Raw genomic sequence first — 17,229 nt, forward strand, 5'->3', positions numbered from 1 at the left:
TAGCACAGAAACTACCCCATGTATGGAACAGGCTCCTCATCCATGTGAAGCAGAGCTCCTCCCTAACCCAATTCAAGTGCAACTTGGACATCTGGATGGGGAACAGGAAATTCATCCCTAGTTTGCACCTATAACTCTAATGGATACAGGCAACCTGTAAATGGTTCATCTCCCAGGGCCCTGCTTGTAAATGTTTCAGCTCCCAAACCCCTGCTTACACTTATCAAGGGTATCATAACCTGCCAGAGATTTGGGATGCATGGTCAAGGTTAAAAAGGCTCCTGTGGTCATTAGCTTAGTAAACACCTGTGAACCTATGTTGAAGGCAAAAATGTAAGAAATACAAAATGTTGAAACCTATTTTTTGTGTGGGGGGGCAAACCCCTGCACTCCTCCACCACATGTTAATTATATATACCATCTCTGGGATCACACAACAGTGCAGAAAGGGTAAATTCCTCTTTCAACATTTTATACTTTTTGACATTTTGTGCCTTCAACATTTTGTTCTTTCGACATTTTGGAAGGTTGCTATATATATATATATATATATATATATATATATATATATATATAGATAGATGGGTTTCCTTCATTTAGTCGACAGTTCATTTCACTGACACTCATTTGACTGAGACCAAATGACTGAAACTTCATTTCACTGACAACTCATTTCACTGACAACTTATTTTGTCGACAGTTATATATGGCTTGTTCCCCACTGTAGAGTGATCCTGGAGTTAGAATATATAGTAAGGGGAGGTGTGGGGGTGTGTGGGGGGGGCGAAGCCCCCCCACAAACTTTAGATCTATATTTTTTTCTGTAAAAAGTTATTTATTGCACTTGTCAGTATACATCTATATAGTGTATAAAGTTTATTATATGTCCGGGGCTTCACCCCCTCACACCCCCCATTGTGGGAGGCTGTGCCCCACACCCCCCCTTTACTAATTATTCTAACTCCAGGATCGCTCTACAGTGGGGAATAAGCCATATATAACTGCTGACAAAATGAGTGTCAGTGAAATGAAGTTTCAGTGATTTGGTCCTGCTGATTTCACTGTCAGTGAAATGAACTGTCGGCCAAATGAAGGTAACCCAAATAGATATATCTATATCTATATCTATATATATATAATATATATATATATATATATATATATATATATATATATATATATATATATATATATATATGTATATAGAGAGAGAGGGAGAGAGAAAGAGAGAGAGAGCGATACACCCGCTGTATATACCTCCAGGAACTAACATTAAAATGTTTGAAACCTTTTTGACTGCCTTATCTGAAGAACAGAGACAATATTACACTGATAGGAAATAACCCAGGTCTTTAATCCATTCAACTCAAAAACAAATACTTCAAAGTTATTTTATAACTTAAGTAATTTTGGTTTGTCAACAGTTATAACCAACCTAACAAGAGGAAAATTCAAGAATTAGGGTATTTAAATCTAAATTGTTATAATTAATCTTGCAAACTTCTTGTACTGTTACTTCATTTTTATTTATTATTTATTTTACATTTGTTAACCAGGCTAGTCCACTGGACATAGGTCCATTTTCAGCGGAGGCCCGAGGAGAAAAGCTCCATAAATAAGAAAAAAAAAAGTACATTAAGTAATGTTGGTTTGTCAGCAGTTATAACCATAGTGATCATAGCATGATTAAGGTGGACCTGTGCCCTTTAAAAGTCACTTTATATAAATTAAATGTTGGCTAATATAAACTTATTAAAGATCACAATTATATCAATAAGAAATGGATTCCTATTGACTGTCTACATTTTTGTAGAAAAATACTATAGAGAGATAAGAGTTTATTACTGAAAGTCTTCAATGATGGCACACGGCAGTGATATATAAACCCTGTATGAATTTGAGATAGTATTACAAAAAGGGAAGTCAGACAAGGGTGTCCCATGATCATTGTTTTATTTTCTTTAATTGTGAATTTGATTGTGAGTGACTCAGATGAAATAATGCAAGAAGGGGTATATTGGTTGAAAGAAAAAAAGCAATCACATTTACCACATTTTGTGTTATGTAGATTATGTAATAGTAGACGGGAAAATAAATTGTAGATGAAAGAAATTCTGATAAGTTGAACAAAATGTTAGAAAAAAGGCAGTGTATTACAAATTGTTCTGGGGTTTGCTGAGTGATCTGGTTGCAGTTTTGAGAGAACTTGTACAGGACCTTTGTGCAGCTTGGCAGTCTGGCAAAGGCTAAAAAATAAAGATTTTAAATATTGCTGTTATAAACTCAAAAAGCTAATAGAATGGCCGGTTTTGTGTCAGTGTGCATTTTCTGAAGGATATGAAATCTGAAACTCAAATGTTTCTCATTATTGTGTGACTTCAGTCCTCAATGGCTTACCAGAAAACCACAAATTTTATGAGGAACAGACTAAAAATATAAAACAAAAATCTGGACATTATGCAAAAAATCTGGACAGTTGAGAGGTATATAGATTAGATATGCTGATGCTCTTAAAAGCAACTTAGTTAAACCACACAGGTCTCCTAAATGTAACATAAAAAACAACTACAATAGAAACCTCACAAATGCACAAAAATAGCAGCGCCCACCTTGAAACATACATCTTAGAATCACAGTCTCAATTCACAATCCCATAGGCAAACCTCCACACAATCCAACATCCTAGGCACCATTTCCAGGCAGTGTAAGGAGAGGGTCAGAGTCTGTTGCTTATCAGGTTCAGGGATTTGCACATCATGCAGGCAGTCAGGTCCGTGCACCACAAGTGCATGTATGAGACTGTCATAGTACACATGGGTGTAAATGACTTGATATATACCTCTTGGTCTGTATGAAGAGATACATGATGGAGCTTGAGAGACATGCTGGAGCTCTTAGAATATGTCTGAGGGAAGTATGAGCCTAGCCTTGAGCAGCATTTTGCCATCACAAAGAATGATTCCACCATACAAACAAAAGATTACTGACTTCAGTGATTATCTTAGCTTCTGTTGTGATTCAAAAGTGGTCCAGTGTTTATAAGCCTGGGAGGAGATGGCCAACAGTCTTAACTGGTTTGCTAGGGATGGCCTACACATATCCCCCCAAAGCTATCTTACAAAGCTATCTTATATTGGCTAAAACATTGTCCATCCCCTAAAGAACCTTTTTTAGCAACATCAGTCCTCAAAAATTTCCAACATAATAAAACAGTATCCAGATAAGATAAAGGTATTTCTGCTTAGTGCTATAAACATTAACAAAATAGTCCACTCTCGACAAGTACTCCTTATCCTGGAAAACATTGATATATTTATTGTCACAGAGTCCTGGTACAAGACCATTGAGAGCATTCCATGAGTGCAGGGTTTCAGTGCCTAACACATGTTCAGGCCCACTGAATTAGCTAAAGCAAGTAAAAGCCGCAACATCTCCATGTTTGTAGTAAAACACTTCATCTCTAGACTAGTTATACAAGATAATGATCTGGAACTTTTCCCTGTCCAACTTACCATTAACAAGACCCCTTATTACATCATGGCTAACTTTAGGACCCCCTCTATGTCCACCTCACTCACAACTCCTACCTAATGTGTATGGAGTCCCTAAGCATTAGCCAAACACCATTCTCCTAAGGGGCATTAACTGCCCTACCATTAACTGGGAGGCATGTACATCCTCTAACATGTATGCTCAGTGATTTCTGGACTTCATCAATACAAATTCTCTAGACCAGTTAGTCCTTACGTCAACCAAGGGTGATAAAATCCAGGACTTGGTCCTTACCAGTATGAGACAACTCTGTTACATAACAATTGTAACTCCCTTCCAGGTCAATGCAGTCCACAAATCAGTCACATTCAATTAAGACTGAAGCCAGAAACATCCTCCAGTGCATCGATATTCAGAGATTACGCTAAGGCTAATCAACTGAAACTATGTGATGACCTAGCTAAATTCACATCCACTTCCAGCTTGCTGACTTTGCTGTTATGCAGATTCATTTACTGCCAAATTCTATGAACATGTGAATAGTTGCATAGATGCATCTGTCCCCTTGGTTGAACCCAATTATAAACTGGCTGCATAACAAAAGAAAAAAATACTATAAATATGTATGTAACTTTCAGGATACAAAAAAGCAGTTGCTAAACTTAACAGGGAACTCCAGAACCTGATCAAATCAAAGCCAGATATGAGATAAAATAGCCACCAAGGAAAAGGACAACCCAAAGCCTTCTTTAACTATGATAGAAACCTTAGAAACAATGTCCAGTGGTCACACTTGAAGGACATAGTCATTCTGCCAACAGATAAATTTAGCTTTAACTTTATTCCTCTCACCCCTCCTACATTCACAGATCTCATACCTGCATCTATACCCCTCCCTCAAATTTCCCATGAGCAAGTCCTCAAAGCACTATCCAAAGCCAAGAACACTGCCTCTTTTGGGCTGGATAAGATACCAGGCTACTTACTAGACAATCCAAAATGGGACATGACATTTCCGACCCCCCCCCTACCTCCTGCAGTTAGCCACCCAACAAGCTTTGTGTTTGTTGAATGGAGGATAGCAACTTTCTTCCCCTTGAACAAAGATGTGGTGTCAACAGACCTATAGGAAATTATAGACCCATAAGTCTGACCAGCCTCGTTTGTAAGGCTGTGGAAAAGGTCATCATGGAATTAAATAAGGACATAGGTGAATACAAACTCTTAACCCAGTTCACTTTGGATTTGTCAAAGGCAGATCCTGCCTACTTAACCTGGCTGACTTCTTTAAGAAGGTTACAGAAGCAATGTATGAGGGCAAATCAGTACACACTGCATATCAAGACCTCCCAATGGGGTTGAACACCACCCCACACTTAACTATCATAGATAAACTATCCGTGGTAAATGATAATCCTTATGTAATTCATTGGGTAACAAAGTGGCTCACAAATAGTACCCAGGAAATTATTGTGGTCAGCTGTCTTTTTTTCCAAAAGACCTTTCACTACTGGTGTACATTAGGGTTCAGTCCTTGAGCCACCTCTGTCTTTGGGTTTTAGTCTCAGGGAGTCAAAGCTACTATTAAGGGTTTATGGCTGACCAAGTTTGCAAATGACTGTAAACTTGGTGTCATTGTAATCTTCCCAGTGAATACTAAGATCTTACAAGGTTCATAGGTAGGTACTAGGCTATTGGCCGTAGGGCCTATATAAGCCTAGCCAAAAAGGTACCATGGCTTTTGCCACCCAAGAAAATTAATTTCCTGTACCCCTGTCGAGCAGAGCCACAGAGGTGATCCCTGGGGTGAATTTCCTATTTCCCATCCAATCATCAAGATTTTTCGTGAAGAGTGCTAATGAGCTTTGTTTGATATAGATAGGTAGTTTGTTCCAGAGTATGGGAAGTCTCTGAGACAGGCATCTATCCCTCCAGTATGTTCTGTTTATTGTAGTGACAGGATTTAGGTCCCTAGAGCATGTAGCTCAGAGGGATTGGGATTTCTTTAAGTGGAGCTTGTCCAACAGCTCTGGGTTTGACATAGCTTTGTATGTTAGGCAGAGATCGCCTTTGACTAGGCGATATATGACGGAAAAAAGCTGGAGTTTTTTGAGAAGGTCTGCATAGGGCATCTGTTTGAGGTCAGTAATCCTCTTTGTGAGGTATTTTTGCAGCCTTTCCAGCTGTTGTAGATGTCTTGTGAGGTACATACCAAAAGGCGCATTGTACTCTATAATGGGTCTAATGAGTGATGAGTAGAGGGGAACAATGACCTCTTTTTTTTTCCTGGATGAGAAACCTTTTGTGATGAGGTGTGCCACATAGAAGAATTTCCTGACTACTGTGATGATGTGATTATCAAAGGAGAGACTACTGTCCACCTGTGTCCCAAGGACTCTTATTGTACTTTCGGTGTTAAGTAGACTACCACCTATGTGGTAGCTCATGGGTACAGAGTTTTTACCAAAGGGGATGGCAATGCACTTTTTGGCACTGAGCTTGAGGCCATGGCTTTGACACTGGGCATCTGTCTCCGTGAGGCCCTTTTGTAGGATGTCCACATCGTTAGGAGTTTCGATTATGGCTCCTAGTTTGCAGTCATCTGTGAACTTTGTTAGCCAAAGACCTTCTGTGTTAGCCTGTACTTCAGAAAAGTAGATACCAAACAGGAGAGGACCCATAACTGAACCCTATGATACTCCACTTGTCACTGGTCTGAAGTCGGATTTGGAGTCTGCTACTTTCACAGTGCGGGTTCTGTCAGTGAGCCAGTTGGCAACCCATCTTGTGACATTGGGGTTTATACCTAGTTTAGTGAGTTTATCTATAATTCCAGAGTGGGGGGTGGTGTCAAAAGCCTTGGTGAGATCTAGATAGGCTGTGTGAACCACCTTACCCTCGTCTATGGCTTTGGTGACTGCTTCAAAGAAGTCTATCAGGTTTAGGCGACATGATCTGCCTTTTACAAACCCGAACTGGGTGGGGTCCACAGTTTGGAGATTACCAGTGTCTTTGTGTATAAGATCCATTATGATACATTCCATGGCCTTGCAGACCAGGCTCATTAGGCTAATGAGGCAGTAGTTCCTGGGGTCCATGGGGGCTCCCCCTTTGTGGAGTGGGATAACTGTTGCTGTGCACCATTCAGTGGGGACAAAGCCTGTGGTGAGGCTATGATTGAACATGGTGCTTAGGTGGGGTGCCAGTTCATTCTGCAGTTCATGTAGAACGCAGCCTGGGATGTTGTCAGATCCCATGGATGCTGTGTTCTGGGCTTTGGAGAGTGTGTTTTTTACCTGTGTAGCTGTGATTACAGGAACTTTACATTCTTCTGGTATAGAGATGGGCCCTTTAGGGGGTGAGAGGGGGGTAAAGTTAGCACTGAACCTATCTGCCAGGATGTTGGCAATATCACTTGGTTCTGTATATTTAGTGCCATTGAGCAGATCTGAATGCTGCCATTGAGATTCTTGACATAGCCATAGAATGCTTTGTGGTTATCTTTAGAATCAGTGGCGATTTTGTTTTCGTAACTAGCTTTGGAGGATTTTATGAGGGATCTCAGCTTCTTAATGAATCTGACCTGGGAGTTCCTCTAATCATGGGATTTTACTCTTTTTTGCAACAGTTTCTTTCTTCTCTTGTAGAGTTTGTTTATGGCTGGGGACCACCAGATTGGCTTCCTCTTATTGGAGGATAGCATTTTGGTTCTGTTAGGGATAGCACAATCCATGCACTCGTGTAAGTGCTTATACATTGCATTTGTGTAGGATTCAGCAGTTGTACCTCTATTGTCCGTCTGCATGGATGGCGTGAGGTTTGCCATTTCTGTCTTAAGAAGCGAGAAGTTGGTTTTGGAGAAATGTTTTACTGTGGTTTCCCTAATGGGGGATGGGGGCGGGATGTGGCTGTCTAGGGTGATTAGCTTGTGGTTGGATCTGACCAATGAGGAACTGACCTCTGGTGTGGAACACCGGTCACCCATGCTGGTAATGACCAGGTCTAGGATATTGCTGCCCCTGGTGGGGGTGTGGATAAGTTGATCCAAGGCATTGGAATTTATGAATTCCAGAAAATGTTGAGCAAAAGAGTTGGTACACGAGTAGTTTTCCCAGTTAATGGTGGGGTAGTTGAAATCGTCCATTATTAGAGTGTTGGGTTGTACCCTAATATTTTCCAGTGTATCAAGAAATGAGGAGTGGGAATCCTGGGGCATGGTGGGGGATCTGTAGCAAGTTACAATTTGGATTGCGGTCTTACCCAAAGTTAGTTGCACTTGGATAATCTCGGATGCATTATGCTGAGCAACTAGCCTGGAGGTGTGGATATCCTTAATGAATATGGACACACCTCTACCTTTAGTGCTTTTGTCCAGATTAGGTGGCCGAAAGGTGTGGTATGAGTTATAGCCTGGTAATATAGGGGTGCACTCTGGAGCCTTGAACCAGGTCTCTGTCACTGCACAGATGTTGATGTTCTCCATTTTAAGGAGTGCCTCGGGTGAATGCATTTTGAGGTTTAGACTTGTAGCGTTGAGTAGTATTACCCTCAGATTTTGCTTGCTTGTACCTGTTAAGGTGGTGAATTTGTCATTAGAACCTTGCCTAAAAAAGGCACTATAGGGGTGGCAAGAGCCTTAGCCAGTATCCGGAATCCCAAGGGCGACAGGTGTAGGCCATCTCTGGCAAAGCATCATGGTCTGTTGATCATGTCATCCCAGGCAGACAGATACTGGATCCCCTTAGAATGACACCAGATGCTTAGCCAATTGTTGAAGTCAATCATTTTGTCCTTGTACTGTAGTATCATTCTGGGTGAAGGCAGGATGCTACTCAGGGCTAGGGTCATACCTGCCTGGGCTACAAGATCGGAGAGCTCCTCCATGTCTTTTTTCATGTAGTCCAGGGAGGGACATCTCAGGTCATTCACACCAACATAGACAATGACAGAGTCATATTTGTACTTGTGGAGTGACCTGAGTGCCTGCGTTATATGGCAGACCCTGGCCAAGAGCGCCTTTAGCAAACCAATTACTGGTATTCAAATTATGATCTAAAACTAAATGCCAAGGCATGTATAATAGTATCTGTCTGCAAGCAAGAAGTCCCTTATAGCTATCACATTGATAATATATCCACAAAAATTGATCCAGTAGTTAGAGACTTGGGAACCCATGTAGACAGCGAACTGTCTGATCACCAAGTATCCACTATTGTAAGAAAGTCTTTTTTTAATACACATCTTATTAATAAGTGCATGGTGTACAGGTCCAGAGATATGATCATTCTACTGTATTCTGTACTCATTAGTTCAATAATTGATTATAACACTTCCTTTGTTATGTACCTGTCCAAACATCTGACAACTTCAATGCCCACAATGGTTTCCTACTAAGAAAAATCATAAGCCTAAATCATAAAAGTTATGTGGACAATCCCAAAGCTTTGTCCCCCTTCTTAATGTCATGCAGGCTTCTGAGATGCAACCTCTGCCTTACAGTGCCTCAACAGAACTGTTCCTGTTATACCTACTGCACATTCACAAGTCTAAAGGGGGCATAAACACCAACTCAGGACATTTGAATCTCTTTTGCAACATAAATTCAGCATGTTGAAGGGATAGATATATATCACAGAGAATAACACTTTGGAATTGCCTTCCTCTCCACATAAAGCAAAGTACTTCTGTTTCTCTATTCAGACATAATCTGAATGAACGGGTGGGTAACCACAAGTTCACCTCTGGTGTACTACTCTTGTCCCTCATGGGTATGGGAAAGCTGTAAATGTTCTGTTTTTCTCTGGTTATTTGTACTTAATATATAAGGGCTAAAAGCATCATGGGAATGCATAGCTAAGCTTCTAGAGGTCCTCATGTATCAATAGCCTATTAAGACTCTAAAGTGGGATTACAGTTTATTAAAGGATAACATAAAGGATTAGGGCATATAGTTAGGATAGAAGAAATTTGTTTTTCAAAAAAAATGAAATTTCTTTATTAGATAAATCCACAGATGAATAGTGAAGCTAGGAACCACAGAGGACATAATCCAATAATCCAGGACACTTTTTATTGATTTAACGCTTTCGTCAAGGTGAAAGACTTCATCAGAATAGCCATGTTTGCTAAAATACATCTTTAAATAACCCACCCCCAACTCACATTGGTTAAAAGTAAAACATCACTTCCTCCAAAAAATATACAATAAGAAAAACTTTTAAAATATTTTTAAAATATTTGGTATGTTGCTGATAAAAAATGCATGCACATAACAAAAACAACATAAATTGCACATTCCTGATACAAAATACTTGCACATTACAAAAACAGCATAGATTTCAGTTTAAGTACGGAACTGATAGAGACTCTATCATTGAGTCCAGGAGCGTGACAGGCATTTGTTCTAATCTAGGAATTAAAACATAACGGCTGGACCCACTCGAACACTTGGACCATAAACAACCAATAGAACCACGTAAAAATTCAAGACTTTCTTCTTGTCACTTTTATTGATAACAATAAAAACAGGTTAACCTAGATTTCATCTTAAAACCGAAGACTTCTTCAGAACAATTCCTATATACCACACTCCTCTTTATATATGCTTGATATAAATAATTAAAACCTTTCTGAGCCAATCACCCATAATTTAACATTTAAAAAGCCATGCTCACTTTTAATGCTAAACATTAACACATTAATATATTGCTTAAAAAAAAATATATGAAACATATACAATGTAATATATACCTACAAATAACTAACAACATCCATTAACATTTTTTATATACATAATTTAATGTTTGCTTTTAATATACTAATTAATTAGTTACTGTTATAATTTAATAAATATGGATATAAAATCTACTTCAATGTACAATAAACATATAACAAAAAACATATACTATTACCATGTGGTAAAAATGTGCTAACTAGTTGATATGATGTTGTTTATTATACATTGTCTATATTATATATATTTTATATATATATATATATATATATATATATATATATATATATATATATATATATATATCCATTTCTTACATGTATTAATGTTGCAATAATGGGAAATTGTGTTGGGTTAGATGAAAAATCAAATAAATATATATATTAAAAAATTGCGTATATTAAAAATTATATATGTTAAAATAAAAAATATATATATATTCTAAGTAATAAATATCAAAATTTATATACAAATTACAATGCTGTCCTTTAATAAATGCTCAACCCTTTAAATGTCTTAGCTTTAACAAGGGTGCAATACTTATATTATCATTAATACCGGGAAATCTTGTGGCATCTAACCTTAATTGCCATTTCATTTTGCATAGATCTAAATGAACATCCAGAACATGTCCCTGATTGTCTTTTACAATCTGTTGAATAACACAAAATTTAAACCCATGTCCTGGATGCTGTTTTATGTGCCTAAATAAAGCATTAGTGTTCTTCATATGTTTTATATCTAACACGTGCTCCCCTATTCTTTCTCTTAGAGCTCTACAGGTTTTCCCGTTATAAAATGCAGGACACTCATTACACTTAGCCAAATATATAACAGTTCTAGTATAGCAATTAAAATGTCCTTTAACATATATTATTTCTTCACCCAACACAATTTTATTACCAGTGGGTAAAATGTACCGACATAGGCTGCATCTTCCACATTTAAAATTTCCCGTTGGTCTGTGTGAACAAAAAATATTTGAATGTGTACCTCTCTCCAGTAAATTCTTAAATGATTTGCCTTTTCTATATACATTAGTAGGAAGACTCTTCATTTTCTGATTTACATTCTCATCTAACTTCAACATCTCCCAATGTCTCTGTATTACTTTAACTACAAATTCAGTGTCATAAGTAAATGTTGTGATGAAATATAAACTTTCCTTTTTCTCTCCTGGATTTTTTGATGTAACATTTAACTGTAAAATATTATTACTGATTAATCTTGTGTCCACTTTTAAAATAGGTTGATAAAATCCTTTGTTCCTTTTTAATATAATTTCATTTTTAATAGCATTAACTAAATTAACAGGATAATCTCTTTTAATAAACATTTCCATAATATAATCCAACTCATTTTTAAACTCTTCAAAATTGTTTACCATTCTGGCTGCCCTGACCATCTGCCCCTTAACAATGGCTTTTTTCTGATGGTCTGGGTGCCAACTATTATAATTCAATTAAGCACTGGAAAACGTAATTTTTCTATGAATACTAGAAGAAAGTATCCCTTTATCATGATCTATACACAATCCTACATCCAAATAATTTATTTCCTTCTCACTATAGTTATACGTAAACCTCAAAAACTTCTCTGTGCAATTAATATATTCAATAAATGCCTTTAATTTTTCTGGACCACCATCCCAAACGATAAAAATATCATCTAAGAAATGTGTGTATTGCTGAATGTACTGATTAAATTCACTTTGAAATACATAATTCTGTTCCCAAAAGGACATGACGTAATTTTCATAGCTGGGGGCACAAGCTGCCCCCATAGCTACCCCAGTTGTTTGCTTATAATAACTGCCTTCAAAATACAGAAAATTGTTAGTTAATACTATCTCCATAAGGGTAATCAGAACATTAATCTGGTCCTGTTCATATAATCCTGTTTTAAACAGCTGGCTTTCCAGCTATTCCAATCCAATGTTATTTGGAATGACAGAATATAGATTACATACATCTATGGTGAGAAATAAAGTGGAATAATCAACCTTAATACCATTTAACTTGTGCAAAAAATGCCACAAATCTTTGGTAATATACTCAAATTTTGCCAAGCCACTCTACAAATAATAATCTAAATATTTACTAATAAAGAAAGTTTTACTTCTTTTTGCGTCTACACTCGGTCTAAAAACAACATTACTTAATCCTTTATGTAGTTTGGGAATACCAAATATATTACTTATTGTCGGAAAATCATTTTTCAAGTAATTAAAATCCATTTCATTAATCTGACCGTGATACAGCAAATCATCAATCATTAAATCTATCTTAGCAAAGGCTACATAAATTTGATTTAAAGTAACCTCCTCATAGGCATCCCCAGTTAACATTTGAAACATATGATTGTAATAATCGTTTCTATCCATAATCACCATGCCATTACCCTTATCGGGCTTCATAAAACGAATACTTTTATCTTTAATGAGTTCATTCAATAACATGTTCTCTTCCTTGGTTAAATTGCTTTTATCATTTAATTTATTAATATACGTATTTCTACTTTTATTTTTATCTTTAAAGTATTCCCTTATTTCCAATTCACATGCTTTCTCAAATAAAGCTACAGTACTGTTAACTGGGGGATTAAATTTACTGGGTTTCCTTAAAACACTACCATTATTATTCCCTTCATTGGAATACCACATCCTAATATTTATTTTATGAGTTAATAATTTTAAGTCTACTAACGCATCTACCACTTCCCCTTTTCTTCCAGGTACAAATGTAAACCTTTTAGACAATAGCTCAGCATGTCTAATATCAAATTCTTTACATGAATAATTGTATATTTTAAAATCCCCATATTTATTGGCTACAAGGTCAGGTTCATTATATTTAGAAAAGCCATGGCCTTCCTTCATCACATTTATAAGATCAGACATATTTAATGTTTCATCCAAATCCATATTTTTGCCCCTTTCAACGCTAAAACTATTTACTCCATTATTTATAACATTTATTCCTGGAGTTGAAACTTGCATACCACTTAAGCTCTTATTTGTTTGGTTTTCTACAGCATCCACATAAAAATGGTCAAAATACAAACTTATGTTACTTAATGTATCACAAAAACTATCCGGTTCAACATTTCCACAAAAATACTGATTCAATTCCAAAGCTGCATGTTCAATTTGAGCAACAGCATTCGGAAATTCAAAATTAAAATATGTACTTACTTGCAGCAAAGAAACATCTTTTTCATGTATACTGTTAGCATCCTCAGAGTAAGCACTTACTTGCAACAAAGAAACCTCGGTTTCTTGTATAATATTTGCGTCATCTATGTCACATGCGTGATTTAAATTATTAACTTTTAAATCTCCTATATGAACGTTACCTAACCCAGAGTTAAACGTCTTACTAATCTTTGTAACAAATCCATCTGTTAATCCATCACTGCAAGTTTTATCCGAAGACAATAAAACAGTCTTTACAGAATGTTCATTTGACCTTGCTATCTTCAGCTTCTCGGATTATTGTTGTTGTATTTTGACTGAGGCCCCCACTTCTTTGGACGCACTCCCTGCTCCGAATATTTCTCGTTGTCCTCTCTTCTTTGGTGTTGAACAGTTTCCCCACGATTGCACAACCTCTCGGAGTGGCTCGGGCCTTCATCTAAAGGGATTTCCTCTTGTTGGTAATGTGACTCATTACGTGGCGACATCATATCCGGCCCATTTTTATTACTTAGGTTAGCGCGCCTAGCGCGCAATCTTTGGTTGCTATGGTGATCTTTAGATAAGGGATAAACTTTTTGATTACGATATTCTTCCGTGTCCCTCTTAATTTTGTTAGTCTTTCTCACAAATATTACTTGACAACTGTCATTTACATTACTCAGAAGGTTTTTGTAATTAGTTAGGTAACTATCAAAATTCAAGTCACTTAATATGATATCATTATCTTGTTCTAGTTCACTCATTTGATGTGCTATCACAACATCATTATAGTTAATCATGATTTTCATAAGCTCTAGTCCAGTATTGTCAAACAATTGATGTATCTCTTGGATCATTTCTTCATTGCCAGTTATACCATTAGGGTATCTCCACAGGCATAAACCCCATGGCACCAACCCTAATTCAATGTTTCTCATCAAGTAACCATTCTCCAATTGTAGTTTTTTCATGTTGAACAACTTTTTCTCAAACTCTTTTAAATGTTCAGCTAAGGTTAGATCCATTCTCACCGTAGGAACCACCCTACTAGATTCCTGCTGAAAATTAAAGATATTAGTTTCCCACTGACTTTTATCCAAGTTGGCTCCCATATTAGAGCCAGTGGCCATAGTTCCTTTTGGAATTAATCCTTCGGCGTTCACCTCATTAAGATTTAACAATTGACCACTACTTGACGGAGTGGGTTGAGTTAAGGGTACATTAGGGTACAAACAACATTGAATTAGGGTTGGTGCCTGTGGAGATACCCTAATGGTATAACTGGCAATGAAGAAATTATCCAAGAGATACATCAATTGTTTGACAATACTGGACTAGAGCTTATGAAAATCATGATTAAGTATAATGATGTTGTGATAGTGCGTCAAATGAGTGAACTAGAACAAGATAATGATATCATATTAAGTGACTTGAATTTTAATAGTTACCTAACTAATTACAAAAACCTTCTGAGTAATGTAAATAACAGTTGTCAAGTAATATTTACGAGAAAGACTAACAAAATTAAGAGGGACACGGAAGAATATCTTAATCAAAAAGTTTATCCCTTATCTAAAGGTCACCATAGCAACCAAAGATTGCGAGCTAACCTAAGTAACAAAAATGGGCCAGATATGATGTCGCCACATAATGAGTCACATTACCAACAAGAGGAAATCCCTTTAGATGAAGGCCCGAGGCGCTCTGAGAGGTTGTGCAATCATGGGGAAACTGTTCAGTACCAAAGAAGGGAGGACAATGAGAAATATTCGGAGCAGGGAGCGCATCCAAAGAAGTGGGGGTCTCAGTCAAAATACAATGACAATTATCCGAGAAGTTGGAGATAGCAAGGTCAAATGAACATTCTGTAAAGACTGTTTTATTGTCTTCGGATAAAACTTACAGCGATGGAATAACAGATGGATTTGTTACAAAGATTAGTAAGATGTTTAACTCTGGTTAGGTAATGTTCATATAGGAGATTTAAAATTAATAATTTAAATCATGCATGTGACATAGATGACGTAAATATTATACAAGAAACCGAGGTTTCTTTGTTGCAAGTAAGTGCTTATTCTGAGGACGCTAACAGTATACATGAAAAAGATGTTTCTTTGCGGCAAGTAAGTACATATTTAGATTTTGAATTTCCGAATGCTGTTGCTCAAATTGAATGTGCAGCTTTGGAATCAAATCAGTATTTTTGTGGAAATGTTGAACCGGATAGTTTTTGTGATACATTAAGTAACATAAGTTTGTATTTTGACCATTTTTATGTGGATGCTGTAGAAAACCAAACAAATAAGAGCTTAAGTGGTATGCAAGTTTCAACTCCAGGAATAAATGTTATAAATACTGGAGTAAATAGTTTTAGTGTTGAAAGGGGCAAAAATATGGATTTGGATGAAACAGTAAATGTGTCTGATCTTATAAATGTGATGAAGGAAGGCCATGGCTTTTCTAAATATAATGAACCCGATGTTGTAGCCAATAAATATGGGGATTTTAAAATATACAATTATTCATGTAAAGAATTTGATATTAGACATGCTGAGCTATTGTCTAAAGGGTTTACATTTGTACCCGGAAGAAAAGGGGAAGTAGTAGATGCGTTAGTAGACTTAAAATTATTAACTCGTAAAATGAATATTAGAATGTGGTATTCCAATGAAGGGAATAATAATGGTAGTGTTTTAAGGAAACCCAGTAAATTTAATCCCCCAGTTAACAGTGCTGTAGCTTTATTTGAGAAAGTGTGTGAATTGGAAATAAGGGAATACTTTAAAGATAAAAATAAAAGTAGAAATAAGTATATTAATTAATTAAATGATAACAGCAATTTAACCAAGGAAGAGAACAAGTTATTGAATGAACTCATTAAATATAAAAGTATTCGTTTTATGAAGCCCGATAAGGGTAATGGCATAGTGATTACAGATAGAAACGATTATTACAATCATATATTTCAAATGTTAACTGGGGATGCCTATGAGGAGGTTACTTTAAATGAAATTTATGTAGCCTTTGCTAAAATAGATTTAATGATTGATGATTTGCTGTATCAAGGTCAGATTAATGAAATGGATTTTAATTACTTGAAAAATGATTTTCCGACAATAAGTAATATATTTGGTATTACCAAACTACATAAAGGATTAAGTAATGTTGTTTTAGACCGACTGTAGACGCAAAAAGAAGTAAAACTTTCTTTATTAGTAAATATTTAGATTATTATTTGCAGAGTGGCTTGGCAAAATTTGAGTATATTACCAAAGATTCGTGGCATTTTTGCACAAGTTAAATGGTATTAAGGTTGATTATTCCACTTTATTTCTCACCATAGATGTATATAATCTATATTCTGTCATTCAAATTAGATTGGATTGGAATGGCTGGAAAGCTAGCTGTTTAAAACAGGATTGTATGAACAGGACCAGATTAATGTTCTGATTACCCTTATGGAGATAGTATCAACTAACAATTTTCTGTGTTTTGAAGGCTGTTATTATAAACAAACAACTGGGGTAGCTATGGGGGCAGCTTGCGCCCCCAGCTACGCCAATTACGTCATGTCCTTTTGGGAACAGAATTATGTATTTCAAAGTGAATTTAATCAGTACATTCAGCAATGCACACGTTTCTTAGACAATATTTTTATCGTTTGGGATGGTGGTCCAGAAAAATTAAAGGCATTTATTGAATATATTAATTGCACAGAGAAGTTTTTGAGGTTTACGTATAACTATAGTGAGAAGGAAATAAATTATTTGGATGTAGGATTGTGTATAGATCATGATAAAGGGATACTTTCTTCTAGTATTCATAGAAA

Source organism: Protopterus annectens, chromosome 2.part2 (genome assembly GCF_019279795.1).
Source record: "Protopterus annectens isolate FY-2018-M chromosome 2.part2, PAN1.0, whole genome shotgun sequence".
Lineage (NCBI taxonomy): Eukaryota > Metazoa > Chordata > Ceratodontiformes > Protopteridae > Protopterus > Protopterus annectens.